Genomic DNA, 13,905 nt, shown 5'->3' with positions numbered 1-13,905 from the left:
GTTTTCACTATTGGATCCTCTGGCGATTTTTCCTTTGAAATATCATCTTTTAATAGTCTGTTAAAATGTAAAAAATCCAGGTGGGGTGGCTCATGCCTATAATTCACTTGCTGAGACAAGGGGATTACAATTAAGTTCAAAGGCAGCCTAGGCTCTAGGGTGAGTTCCAGACAAGCCTGTAGAGTACGACCTGTCTCCTCCAGACATTTAAAATGACTTACGTAATTGATCTACTTCCATTGTCGATCATCAATGGTGCTTGATGATCTGCCCTGTCCAGTAGATGGACTGTGTAGCTTGGGAAGTGAAGAGAGTGCCAGTCTGTGCGAAGGGAGACGGATGGGGTCAGAGGAGGGGAGTCCACACTTCTGATTTCTAGCTTTCGGAAGCGTGGACCTTAGATCTGAAGTAAGACTTGAAACCATACCTGGTCAGCTTCTATTTTATTACTTTGTGATGCAATATCTCCTTCATGCTCAGAACAATGTCCTCAGAACAGTATATATCTGTATGTGCTCAGGGCCCTACAGGTATGGAGTGGAAAGCACACTGTCTGAAGACAGTTGGTTGTCTTTGGTCTTTGGATCAACCTTACGTTTACTTGAAGGAAAGCACAAGTTTAATTACCTTATATTTACAGTTCCCGATGACTTTGAGGTGATTTTTGAACCATGGATGCAAAAACGAAGAACAGTCATCAAAGATTTTAGAATAGCAGCTCCTGTGATTTTATTTTTACCTTAAAAAGTAGATCTGCGGATATGGCTTAGTGGTAGAGAGCCTACCCAGCATGCACAAGGCCTTGGCTTCAGTGCCCAGCACAGAAAAAATAAGAAGTAATTATTCTAGACACTTAACATTTTATCTTCAAAGTGCTTGCTGAATATTAATTAACTTTTTGAAACTTTAAAGGAACTCCAGCCAGCTTTGCCTTTTTGTAGTGAATATCTCACTGAAGGCAGGTGGGGTAAAATTGAGCTATAATTGAGCGAAAATATGACTATTAAAATATCCTTATTAATAAGATGCCTGGGCTTCAAAGAGGAACGATCTAAGTGGGGTAAAGTAATGTGCTTCTAAGAAAATAATTTACTTCATGCTGCAGAAAACTGACTAGTGTGGCTTTGCCACATAAAATCCTTTACTGGTAAGCAAAATAGACAGGGTTTAATTTAATTTCTCGCTATGGAGACTGTGCTGTGATCCGTGGCCTGATATGTTCATTAAGTATTTCTAGATTTGGGACCATTGTTTTTCCATGCTTAACCTGAGAAATAGCAAAAAGTAATGATAGTGAGATCAGAGTTAATCCATCGTAATGACTGGCCTAAAATATTAGCATGGAAACATGTTTTTTAAAACAAAAATATGGTTATATATTAAAAGTTTAGGATAGCTTTTTTAAGTAATTTCTGTGGTGAACTTCTGAAACTTGGTTTCACTGGCCGTTTTACTTTTCAGGCAGTTATTCTAATGTGGCACCTTGTTTCTTTATGGCTGTCCTTGCTGCTAATAACCCTCTTCCGCACCATGAACTGATACCAAGAGTGAGTTAATATTCAACGCTGTGGCAGTGTGGGAGGAGGTAAATACCAACTATATAAGTAATTCTCAGCTCTGGGTGATCAGGAAACTGCTACAATGTAATAAAAAAGACGATACCGCAAATATGTGTAGGCATACTCTGTAGTAGACAAAGGATCTACCCACAAGAGTATATATAGTACCAGGAGTGCTGACATGGTCCTTTCTGATGGAGCCTTCATAATCTGGTCTCAGTTAAAAGCAAACATTAGTTCATGCCTTGTCACATGGTGCATTTTCCATAAATGATGTTCCCTGCTGTCAAAGTCAAGATCTTCTTAGGTGACATTTTCAGAATACAAATAGCAGAGCCTATTCTTTTTTGTTTCTGCCTGACTTATGCCCGAGCAGTTGGTGTGTGGTGATTCTTTTCTTCCCTTGAAAAGTACCATCTTGTCTTTTCTAGGACTTGGCTGGTTGGTTGGTGTTGATAAAGGGCCTCCTGTATCTCAGGCTGGCGTTAAACTCACTGTACAGTAAGACCGACCTTGAACTTCTGATCCTCCTGCCCTCATATCTTTTAAAAATGTCTTGGTTAACATTAATTACACATATTAATATGGTTCCATGGATTTTTTCATTCATAAATAGTCAGTGTCCTTGTGTGTGGCCACCTCTCCCTCCCAGCCTCTGGAATCACTCTTCTGCATTCAGTCTTTGCTTGCTCAGCACAGGCATCTCTCCTGTGAAGCCTTCTGTGACCCCTTCCCATCAAAAGAATTCTGTTTTTCTCTTGTCCTTTTTCATCTTAGACGTTTCTACTTTTGCATGTATTAAAGTATTGCACTAATTTTCTCTGCTCACCATCTGTGATGGTTTGAATATGCTTGGCCTGAGGAGTGGTACTAATAGGAGGTATGGCCTTGTTGGAGTAGGTGTGGCCTTGTTGGAGGAAGTGTGTCACTGTGGGAGTGGGCTTTGAGATCCTCCTCTTAGCTGCCTGGAAGACAGGTCAGGCTTCTTCTAGCCACCTTCAGATCAAGATGTAGAACTCTGAGCATCAACTGCACCATTCCTGCCTGGACAGTGCCATGCTCACCTGCCTTGGTGATAATAGACTGAACCCCTGAACCTGTAAGCCAGCTCTAATTAAATGTTGTCATTTATAAAACTTGCTTTGGTCATAGTGTCTCTTCACAGCAATGGAAACCCTAACTAAGACACCATCTCTATGTAGTTGTTAACTATCCATGTTGAACTGCATGGGGCTCATCTGTGCCCTGGAATATAAAAGTTAAGCATTGGTCTTTATTGAGATGAAATGAAATATAAATAAATACCACAATTACTAAGAGTTTCTAACATCCAGTTTACAATATAGCACTTTTAAAAATACTATCCCAGTTTTTAAAAGTAATAGCTTAGTTTTGCTCTTTAGAGTTCTGTTTAATGGCAGGAAAAATTGAGAACACATATAATAGAGGTTTTATCTTTATCAGAGTTTTGCTTTCCATAGTTTCAGTTACTCTTGGACCACTGTGGCCTGAAAGTATTAAATGGAAAATCCCAGAAGCAAAGAATTAGTGAGTTTAAAATAAGCTTTATGATGCCACATTCCTGTAAATGTTCAATATTGTTATTGTTAATCTTTCATTGTACCTAATTTATTATTTAAAGCCTTATCATATAGGTAGAAATAGCAGAAGGTATTGGAGCCTTGGAATATATATACTGCTATATATTTTTAAAGATAAAAACTAAAACCAGGTATTACTCAACAATAAGTTACTGGTGATATAATTTTCCAGTTGTGTTTATTTTGCTCTGGCTGATCATGCTGTGTGGACATCATTATATACCAGTTTAACACTCAGCTGGTTTAGAAGCACTGTTAGAAATGGAAATACTACCATACTGATTGGAAAGTGGTCCCCACTGCAGCCCTTCTATTCGCTCTCCTCTGCTCTGGACTGCTTAGCACCCAGCAGTGGCTGGGGAGCTGGCTCCTGGCACGGGGGAGCAGGCGCTCCCGGTGCGATCTGTTCTGTTTTGTTGTGATGGTGACTTATCTCTCTAAAATAATGGCACCACTGAAACTGGGTTTCTTAGAAGACAATAGTGAAACATACTATTTCACTGCAAAATATGTTCACTACAAACAGAAATATATATTTTTTTGACTAAGAAATATGTCAAGATCCTGTTAGGAAATAACAACTATGGGGGTGTTCAATGAAGGAGTGATTTTAAAAGGAAACAGTATGGGGAGTCCATGGTCTTGTTTGAAAAGAAACTGGTTACAGCTGAAGCATAAGCTCAGTGGCTGCTAGACCCTATACGGACAAAGGCCTTCTGAGAAGCTGATTGGCTCGCAGTTGACAGCTACAGTCAACCATTGTACCCCTAGGAAATGAGCCCAGGGATTGGGCACTCCAGCTTTTCTCCCTGTGGTCTTTTACCAAAGAGTCTCCTGGCTGGGCCAAACTGTAAATCAGAAAATTGCCTCTATAGCTTTTGTTTGTTAGTTAAGATAGCCTCCACAGTAGAGTGCTAATTTGGCGGGGTAAGCCTAGAAGAACATTTGTACACATTTAGCTTTGTTTGTTTGTTTGTTTGTTTGTTTGTTTGTTTAATTCCACAATGAAAATTTGTATCTAGAAAAGAATTTTGGAGCCTTAAATGTAGGCTATAATCAGGATATGAGTTGATTATATTCACTTGACAGGTAACCTGAATTGATGTGCAGGGGTGGGAGGGAAAAGCCACAGGGGCATCAAGTACCTGAGAGCATCGGCGAGGTGGAAAACCACTGCGGATGTGTGGGCATCTTGAATAAACAGCTCTCTCTCTCGGCCACAGAGGTCAGCAGTGACAGGAGTGGGTGTGTAACCACAGAGAGCAAGCATCACCCTGATTATCATCAGTTCTTTCTCCGTAGGGCCTGTGGGCAACTCATATTCATGAATATTCCAAAATCACCTCAGTGGAGACCTTGCAGAATGTCTCAGGGCTACAACTCAAGCAGTTTATAGCCACTGAGTCCTGTCATGAAATTCATAAAGAAACCCAACGCAACACACAAAAATAGAACTTCTGCATTCGGGGCGGTGCCCCTCCTTTTCTGATGTGTACCCTGGACACATAGATGATGTGATGAGATCATGCCTGGGTATATAGTCTCATGATTATAGACTCTGTCTTCCATGTCTGTAAGTGGAGCCTTCTCCCAGTAGTTCCCAGGTTATGGAGGCTTCTTCTCATGTTTTCTCTATACTTATTTTATTAGCTAGTTGATAAGGAATTGGTGGTGATGTAATCACCCAGCTATCTGAGAGCCTAATACTTGTGATATCTACTGCAATACATATTGCAGAAATTCTGTAAGCGTGTTGGCGCTCTTTGCAGTCTGAACTGCTCACTGCTGTGTGTGTACAGAGTACAGCAGGTTTTCGAGGGGTGGAGATTGTAGTGGATAGCAGGGGTTGGGAATTTCTGATCTGGTGGGGACCTAGTGAGAGCAGGAGTTCCCAGAAAGAGCAAGTTAGCTTGAGTCCAACCCCAGGCAGCATGGGTGTATTCTCAGCTCTACTGGACTGTAAAATCTAGGGAAAATGAAAGCACACTACTTATCTTGAAGGACTCTGCTCTTGTGATATGGAAATTGGGTAAGCTGCTTATGGTTATGTTTTTAAGATACTTTGTAAATTAGAAATAAATTCAGTAATAAAACTCTAGTGAGACTTGTGTGCATAGGTGATTGGATGTACAGGGTATGTTTCCCACGATTCACCCACTGATGTCTTCTGTGTGCACTTAAGTGATTACTATGTTCTGGATACACAAAAAGAAATATTCATAATATTTATGTTAATTGAAGAGAATAAGTATTTCGATTAAAAGTAATCATATATTTAATGTTTCCAAAGTGACTAAGCCGAATTATTGTAAATTAGGCAGTGAATTTTAATAGGATTTCTAGGTGTAATTTCAAGAGAATGATATGTCTAAAAGTGCCTGTCTCTTCCATATAATAAGCATCTTTTGATTTTTTTGTATAAAGACACTTGTATAGCTTGTCTAAATGAGTAAACTGTAACTCACACATCTTTTGTTTACAGTTTCTCTTTTCTGCTATTATAAAACCTGTGTATTGCTAATTCCAGACTAAGTGTCTCAGTGGACTGAGAAAGAGCCTTATCCCAGGTATTCTCACCATAGTCTACTCTCGTTCTTTGCTACAGTATCAGGGCCCTTGTAATAAATGCCTTGCAGTATAGTGTAGCTGGGACAGTGTGTCTTCTTCCTGAATGTCTTTCTTTTTCTTTTTTTTTTTTAAGTAGATTTTTTTTTATTTACATTTCAAATGTTATCCCCTTTCGCGGTCTCCCCTCCGAAAATCTCCTATCCCATCCCCCCTCCCCCTGCTCATCAACCCATCCACACCTGCTTCCCAGTCCTGGCATTCCCCTACACTGGGGCATCAAGCCTTCTCAGGACTAAGGGCCTCTCCTCCCACTGATGTCCAACACTTTCTGAATCTCAAACGTAAACCTAAATTGAAATTACCCAACTAATGCACCCTTCATCCTTCTTGCAGCTATACTAGTGAAAATGAGCGTAAATTAATTGTAAAATGTTCTTCCCAAATTTCTGCATTAAAGAAGGTAATGTGTTTATGAAATATAATAGTGGCCATTGTCAGGAAGTCAAACTGCTTTGGTTCGGTGCTGCCCTTCCAGAGCAAACATTCTCTAGAATGACATCATTATCATGCTTTAGAAAGAAACAGTCATGTTCAATATAAACAAAGCAACAACAACAACAAAAACATTAATAAGAGTACGTGAATGGCTTTGTAAACAAAACTACGATCAATTTTGTAGTAATATACCTGTCTAAGGCAGAGGCTTCTTTGCCATCTACAGGGACAGGCACTTCTTTCTGAGGCTAGAACATTTTTAGATGCCAGTAGAGAGATGTGCATAGTCGGCTGCTGATGCCACCATGGCCTGCAGGGTCATCCAGCTGACTCCCTGCCAGGTCCTCTTTCTGGCACACGTGTTCTATGACATGGAGCTCATGACCTTGGCTCTCCAGGTTTTCTTGGGGTTTCCTTGTTTCTCTTCTGCATTTGTGTTTGTGGATATTTTCCATGGTACTGATTTATGTATATCCAGAGGACTTTGGTGGGAGCATTAGAAATGTAAATGAAGTAAATAGCTAATAAAAAATTGGAAAGAAAAAAAAAAAAGAAATGCACACACATGCTGAGACTCCAGCTTCTTCCCCCGAGTGCATTCCTTGATGGGATTTGATGTTTTCAGAGTTTAGCTCAGTATGAGACCTGAGAGGTACATATATTGAAGGGGAGTGTAAGGATTCCGTGCAGAGGGAAGTAGTATGTTCTTCTTAACCATTTGCTTTTTGACACAGAGCCTTGCTGTGTATGTGCATCAGTGTGGGCAATTCTCCTGCCTTAGTCTCCCAAGAGCATAAGTTACCACATGTAGCTCTGTTCAGTGTTATGAAAGGAATAACATGGAGAGGGGCTCCTTAACCTTGTAGGGTCTTAGGAGACTTGGAAATAATCAAGTTATGATGTCGTGCCTGTGTAGTGTAGAAAGCAAGGGGAGCTGCTGTGGTTACAAGCAGTTCTGTCCTCTCCTGCAGAGTGTCACCTGGAACCGCTACTCACTGTAGATCGCCCGTAGCTGGTGAACCTGGACTTTCCTTCCAGAAGCCTCCTTAGTGTGGCCAAGCTGCATTCCACCTTGAAACCCTGTCTGAATCAGCTCCTCTGGAAGCTTTTGGAGTCTTCAGATCTGAATACTGCCCTGTCGTTGATGGGGGTTCACAGCATTAGATTTTAGTAGACCAAAAGCCTATGTGAACAAAAATGGTGATTGAGCCCAAGTTGCTGGCATGCCTTCACCGGTGACACCAAAATGCCCTGCAGGGTGAAGCCGCTGAAAACATCTGGGTGTGCATAGTGTTCCTTAGTCTCATGGGAAGGAATTGGTTGTTGCTGCCATGGCATTGGTCTGTTGGACCACCATTTAGAAAAAATGGCAATCTCGGTTCTGATGAGACAGACAGCTTTCCTGGCTTGCAGGTGACCATTTTTCCTGCTGTGTCTTCGTAGACCTTTATTTACTTCCTTCCAAGACAGGAGTTGGGGGTTAGGGGGTAGGGGTGGTGTAGCAAATTCTCTGGTGCATCTCTTCTTATAAGGTCACAAATCTTGTTGGATCAGGTTATCACCCTTTATGACCTTCCTTAACCTTAATTACTTTAATTACCTTAGGGCCCCATCTTCAAATGCAGCCTTGTTAGGGGTTAGGAAAGATTCCAGTTTGAGGGGCATGAGGAGCACAAGTGTTCAGTCCACAGTTGTCACTAACTTGTTAATATTTATCCAAAAGGGTAGAAGTTATAACAGGCTGTATTAGGTTGTAATAAAGACCTTTCATATGCCAGATGTTGTTGAAAGCTTGTGTATACATCATTGTATTTATTATAATATATGAGTTATTGTAATATCCCACCTGAGTCTCTCTGTGACCATAGAAGGTAGGTATCATTTGTGTCTGGTAAGGACAAGGCTTAGATAAATTAGGTGATTTACTAATGAGGAAATTACCAGCACACTTCCAGGCTAAAATGAGATTGTAGTCTTGTCATGTGACCTGTGTCAGACAGATTAAGATACATGCAACATAACAGTCTAACATCACAGGTCAACCAAAATAAGTCCTACAGCTCACTCAAGGCCAGGGTGACAAGTGCAGAGTCATATGGACAGGCTCTAGAACCCATCTTAAACCTGTGCTGTGTGTAGGACTCACCTTTACTCCAGCTCCCTCACTGTGGCCAGATGCCCAAGCCTTACTTCCAACACTGCTTCACATGTAACAGATGTCTGACAGGCATGGCACTGATGGAATCAGTGACTTCCTTGAGGTCACTAGACCCTCTCAACACCACTGTAATCACCTACAGACAGGGCTAATTCCTATTACTGCCATGTTTTTGAAGATTATGTAGGGAAAATAGTCATATGGTGGTACTTTGAAAAGCTAATTGCTTTTCCTTCCCTCTTTCCCACTGGGTTCCTATGGATTTAGACAATTAGAAAATGGCTTCATTTTGGCCTTCTTTACTGGAGAGCCTATTAAAGTATTTTCTACTAGCTAAAACCTAATTCTGTATAGAATACACTTAAAAATTAAGATGGTGAAGACTTTTATTTCTTCTTTCTCTCCTCTAACGGGAAAGAACTCAAGGATGGGTAGAAGGGTGTAGCCCTGATAAGTGAGGCTCCCTGAGAGGAGACCAGCCTGATAATCTGTGTGTACTATGAGAAAGACAGACATTGGGTGGGGATGAGGGGAGAGCATGGGGTGGTGTCCTTCAGCAGTCAAGACAGGGCAAGCAGGGAATAAAACTTGTTTGGGACAGCTCTTCTCTGTATTAGTAGTTGTAGCAGTTATACAGATATTCACTTGAACCTCATAACTATTCCCAAATTAAAGCAATTCTGTCTTTAGTCATTTTCTTCCATAGAAAGAATTCTATAAAACTAAAATTATGTAAATGATGGACCTGTCTGTACATACAGTCCTACTGAAAAGGCACTTGAGAAACCTAAGTGATATTATTTCATTTTCTTTTCTATACATCATCCTTTAAAAAAAAACTCTTTTTAAAAACCTCATATTGTAATTTTTCCCTAAAATTCACATGGCTGAGTTCTTTAGTACAATTTGAAGTATGTGTTTTTGTTTCTATGAGTTAATTTTTATCTGCTCTGTGTGTATGTGTGTGCGCGCATATACTTCCCTTCCTCCTTGGAGATTCTCCTCTCATCAGGATATTTGTATATGTAATGAGCTACACAGCATGTGGCATTGATACGTGGAGTTCTTATGTAGATTTTGAGCCCTTCTAGTGACCTGCATATTATCATTGCCCATATCTAAGAAATGGTATTTTTTCCACTATAACCTACAGATACATGTACGCGTGTATAATATCACACAATATCTGTGTGTGTGTGTGTGCATATGCCTTTTTGCAGCCCAGCAGGTGCAAGGCAACACACATCTGACTTCTATCAGTTAGGGAGTAGCTTTAAGCACATCCTGTGAAATTGTCTGTTCCCACAAGTAATCCCAACACATTCAGTAAATGTTCTTCCCCCCCCCCCCCACAGTTATGTTCTTGATTGGACCACAAATTTTTCCATAATGCTGTACTTAAAAACTAGTACATTCTGCTCTTCGTCCATAATCATCTGCAACTCCCCATACCAGCTTTCTTAGGACAACTATTTTAAACATTAAAACTGGAATAAACTATATTCCAGTTCTAGAAAGAGTCACTGTGTGCGGCTCTGCCAGCTTTGTAGTCACCATGGTTGAGTTGGTTCCCTTCCTTATCTCTGCATAGGAAGTACAGCAGTGTAGCTAGCTCTCTCCTGCTCCCATGTGTCCAGGACATGTGAGCACTGTTTCTAGAGTGGCCTCAAGTCAGTGTTTACAAAGGAAAACAGACTGCTAGTTTCAAAGTAAAAATTAGTTTGGATTTTATTTGGATATTCACACTAATAAAGAGACACAAAAGAAAAAATCCTTTTAGGATATGAAAATTATAAATGGACCATGTACCTCAAGGGGTTTTACTGCCAGCAGCTCTTATGATTCAACTTTAACTGCTAAGGGTTTACAATTAGGGATTTGTAATCCATTTTTTTGTCTTGTTTTATTTTCTAGTTGTAACGTAATTATGATTAGGCTTGAAGTTTATGTCACGAGGGGGATATATTACCAGCAGTCACTTGGAATCCTTGACTCATTTAGTATCATAGAAATATTAAAATGAAAAAACAACCCACAATGTGTAACAATGCTAACAACTTTCTTTACAGGGGTAGTGTAATGGTAAGAGTGACTTGTCAACGGACAGAATATATCATCATCTGGCTGATAGGTGATAGGAATGCCTGTGGGATTATCTTGTTTCCGTTAACTGATGTGAGAACATCCCTGCACATAAAGAGGAGAGTTGAGAAACTCTGTATGTTCTGACAATGGACACAGAGTGAGCAGCTGTGTCAGCCTGGACACCCCACCCCACACCCAGCACACTGCCTTGACTCCCTGCCGTGGTGAACTGCCCTTTGAACTGCGAGCTAGCGGAAGCGCTTTCTCCCTTCAGCTATATGAGGTTATTTTATCACAGCAGCAGAAAAGAAACTGAGACGGGGTACAAAACTATCTACTTCTGAACGTTTGAACTATAAATTGAGGCATTTAAAGTAGGGGAACAGGAAGTAGGAGGGAGAGACGAATTACTGTATTGCCCCATCTTTCCCCTAAATGAGCCTCATCAAATAGCCCGTAAGTTCTCCGATAATTCTTGTCTCTGGTAATTACTGTCTCTGGTAAATCAAATAGTCACCCACAGCCATGCTTCTGTGTAACCTGAATCCGAAATTTCCATGTGATACAATGAATCTGAAAAAGGTCACAGGGTGTTTTTAATTGTGTAGCATGTACCTTCTAAAGCGATGTAACCTGTGTTTGCATCTTAATCACAAGCATAACAGGTGAGGAAAATGAAAAAAAAATGAGCTTTTCTCTTTTTTGAGAAACTGCTCCATGAAATCTTCATATTATGCTGTATTTTGTTACTTAATCTATTCATTTGACATTCATATTTGAACCATGTGCTGTTCTGGGTGAACCAAGAACTATTAGATATATTTACAATAATGAGTATCATCTCTTAAATATTCTTACATCAATTAGTATCTTTACACTCTTTTACCTGACTCCAGGCAAGAAAGTGAGGGGCTTGTGCAATAGCTCCTTCATAACCTAGCTGACCAAGAAAAGGTGCTGCACGTAGTTCACGTATTCCACCGCGTGACTATATGTGTCATGCTCAACTTTTGCTTCTAGGAAACACAGTTGATGTTAGCTACATCCAAGTGAGTAAATGCTGTAGCTCTGTTGCACTGTTACTCATTGCTTGTAAGTAATAGTTTTACAGAAACCTAGTAAAGCAGGAAACAAAAGTAATATATAATTCTAGTTACTGTAAAATAATAAAATCACCTAAAATTGTCACTTCTGTACCCTTCATGAAAAATGTTATAAGCATAATCTTGTTAGGTATACATTTTACACAGAAATTATCATATATAATGCCATTATTGTGCCTTAATCTTCTATAAGGACCAGGAAAGAATATTTTATAACTACATCATAATTCATTTAGTTGGTGTCTGTAATATCGATGGACATTCATAATCTTTCTAGCCTTTAACAATTAAGACTAATATTGTAGTGAATATCTTTGAACGAAGAACTTTTTCAGTTGTATTTGTGAAAAATATTCCACTCTGAGAATTCTTGGCTTGAAGAGATTTATGTTTAAGGGCTCATGGAGCAATGACACATCCACACCCCATGAGGTGACAGCTTAATATTATTAAGGGGCATCTAAATGGCCAAGATTAGCCAAGCAGAATATTATGCTATACACAAGACTGTACAGAGGTCACTGCACTCCTATGGACTATGAAAATGGCTGTATTCATCGTTGTCAGTTTATGACTTAATTTTACTTCGGAACCACCTTGTCATTTCACAAGCAGCAAATATTTTGAGATCCATGTTATTCAAGGAATATTTAAAACAGGAACTTAACCACAACCTCCCTGTGCATAACTGCCTTCAAAATTGGACACTCTAAGGACCACTGCATTGTTACATTAGGAAACAGCTTGTGTTTTCAACTAATGGGTGTGTTTTCTCTCCTCAGGTGGAAGGAGAGATTGTGGAAAAGCATAACAACGAAGAGGGATGGTATTGCTCCTGTAACTCGGAACTGGAGAGGAGGCAAGATGCTGGCATAGCTGTTGAACTGAGAACCTGCTATGCCAACATATTGCCATCTTTCCTGTCTGACAGCAGCTTGGCTACCTCCGTCCTGTTCCTCCTTGTCTTGCTACAAGCCATCCATGATATGTAGGGCCCTGTGACTTGGTCTGTCTCGCCCTGACTTCTCTCCAGTCCTATACCGAATCACTCGCTCTGTTCTAGCCACACTGGCCTTTTGGGGATGTTCTTGGCTGCACCAGGAATATTCCCGCCTCTACTGCCCTGTCTTATCTTTTGGGCATCAGTGGAGAACTCTTTCACCATGGCACTGTCTATAAAACCTTACATGTGCCCAGCCACCGTTCACCTCATGACCCTGCTCTGACTTGTCAGAATCATTGGGCACTACCTGTCCATGTTCATTTGCTTAGTTGCTGCTTGATTTACTGTACCAGGTTGTAAGTCCTTTAAGGGACACCCGTCTTCATTTCTGTTCACCATACCCCTAAACCCTGACGTTTGCAAGTCCTCAAGTCATGTCTTTGCGACTCTACCCTGGACTTATTGTGCAACAGAAGTGTCAAATAATGAGATTTTAATCATGCCATGAATGGCTGTGATGAAACACTGGTTTATAAGTAACAAAGAATAAACAAATGCTACTGATTTCTAAGCCTGCAAACCCAACATCTTAAAGGAGCCACAATAAAGTTACCATCAGGTCTACAACTCAGAGAAGACAAAATATTGTATGGAAAAGAGATTATATTCAAAATAAAAGTTACTTTTGCGGTTTCAGCATGGGTGTCACTTCTGTGTTCTTAGTTAAACCATAATTTTCTCTGTTGCAAGATCATACTGACCACACAGGATCCTTGAGGTAAGTTAGTGAGATTAGTCTTAATCATGTCTAAATGCTTTTATCTAGAAAATGTATGATGTGCTCATACTGGTAAAAATGTCATGAGTTTTAATTATTTTACTGCCTGGAAGTTTCTTTACTTAGAAGCGGGTGATCTTAAGTGGAAATTCCAGACCTATAGAGCATGTAGCATTCTACATGAAGACACAGAAGTGTTGAAACCAGCTAATTATCATGGGTCTCAAATGTGTCCTCTGGTTCCTTCCCACCCCTACCTTCCTTTTTCTGGGGTTATTTGTTGTCTACCAACCTGTGGGTTTCATGCATCCACTACATCATTATAATAAGAATGCTTGACTATCTGATATTCATATTGTAAAGCTTTACAGTTTTAGTAAGAAGTTTTGTTCCTAATACACTAAATTTTATATTCACTTGATGCTTCTTCACAGAGGAAAATAACTGTCATTCTTCTTGGCTGGGCATTATAAGTACTGCACCCAGAACAAACTCAGTATGCCCTGTTCATGCCTCTGAGAGTAGACTGAACAAAGCCCTAAATTTCACAGGTGGGCAGCACAAAGCTGTGGCAATTTGGCCTACATTGTGTGTGTGTGTGTGTGTGTGTGTGTG

At 40.2% G+C, this 13,905-nt stretch overlaps 1 long non-coding RNA gene and 1 other non-coding gene across 3 annotated transcripts in view; both read left to right on the top strand.

Annotated features, from left to right (window-relative positions):
• The window catches only part of Gm49890 (predicted gene, 49890), a 32,189-nt gene extending 18,981 nt beyond the window's left edge, over positions 1–13,208 (top strand). For both annotated transcript variants that reach the window (NR_132735.1, NR_132734.1), the window contains one exon: positions 12,352–13,208. This is a non-coding gene — a long non-coding RNA (predicted gene, 49890). The remainder of the gene's footprint in view (positions 1–12,351) is intronic.
• Mir31 (microRNA 31) lies at positions 12,400–12,505 on the top strand. Its single transcript, NR_029747.1, has one exon. It is a non-coding gene; the product is annotated as a microRNA 31 (primary transcript).
• Positions 13,209–13,905: the final 697 nt, after the last annotated feature.

This window comes from Mus musculus, chromosome 4 (genome assembly GCF_000001635.26).
Source record: "Mus musculus strain C57BL/6J chromosome 4, GRCm38.p6 C57BL/6J".
Classification (NCBI taxonomy): Eukaryota; Metazoa; Chordata; class Mammalia; order Rodentia; family Muridae; genus Mus; species Mus musculus.
This window is presented reverse-complemented; position numbering and strand designations above follow the sequence as displayed.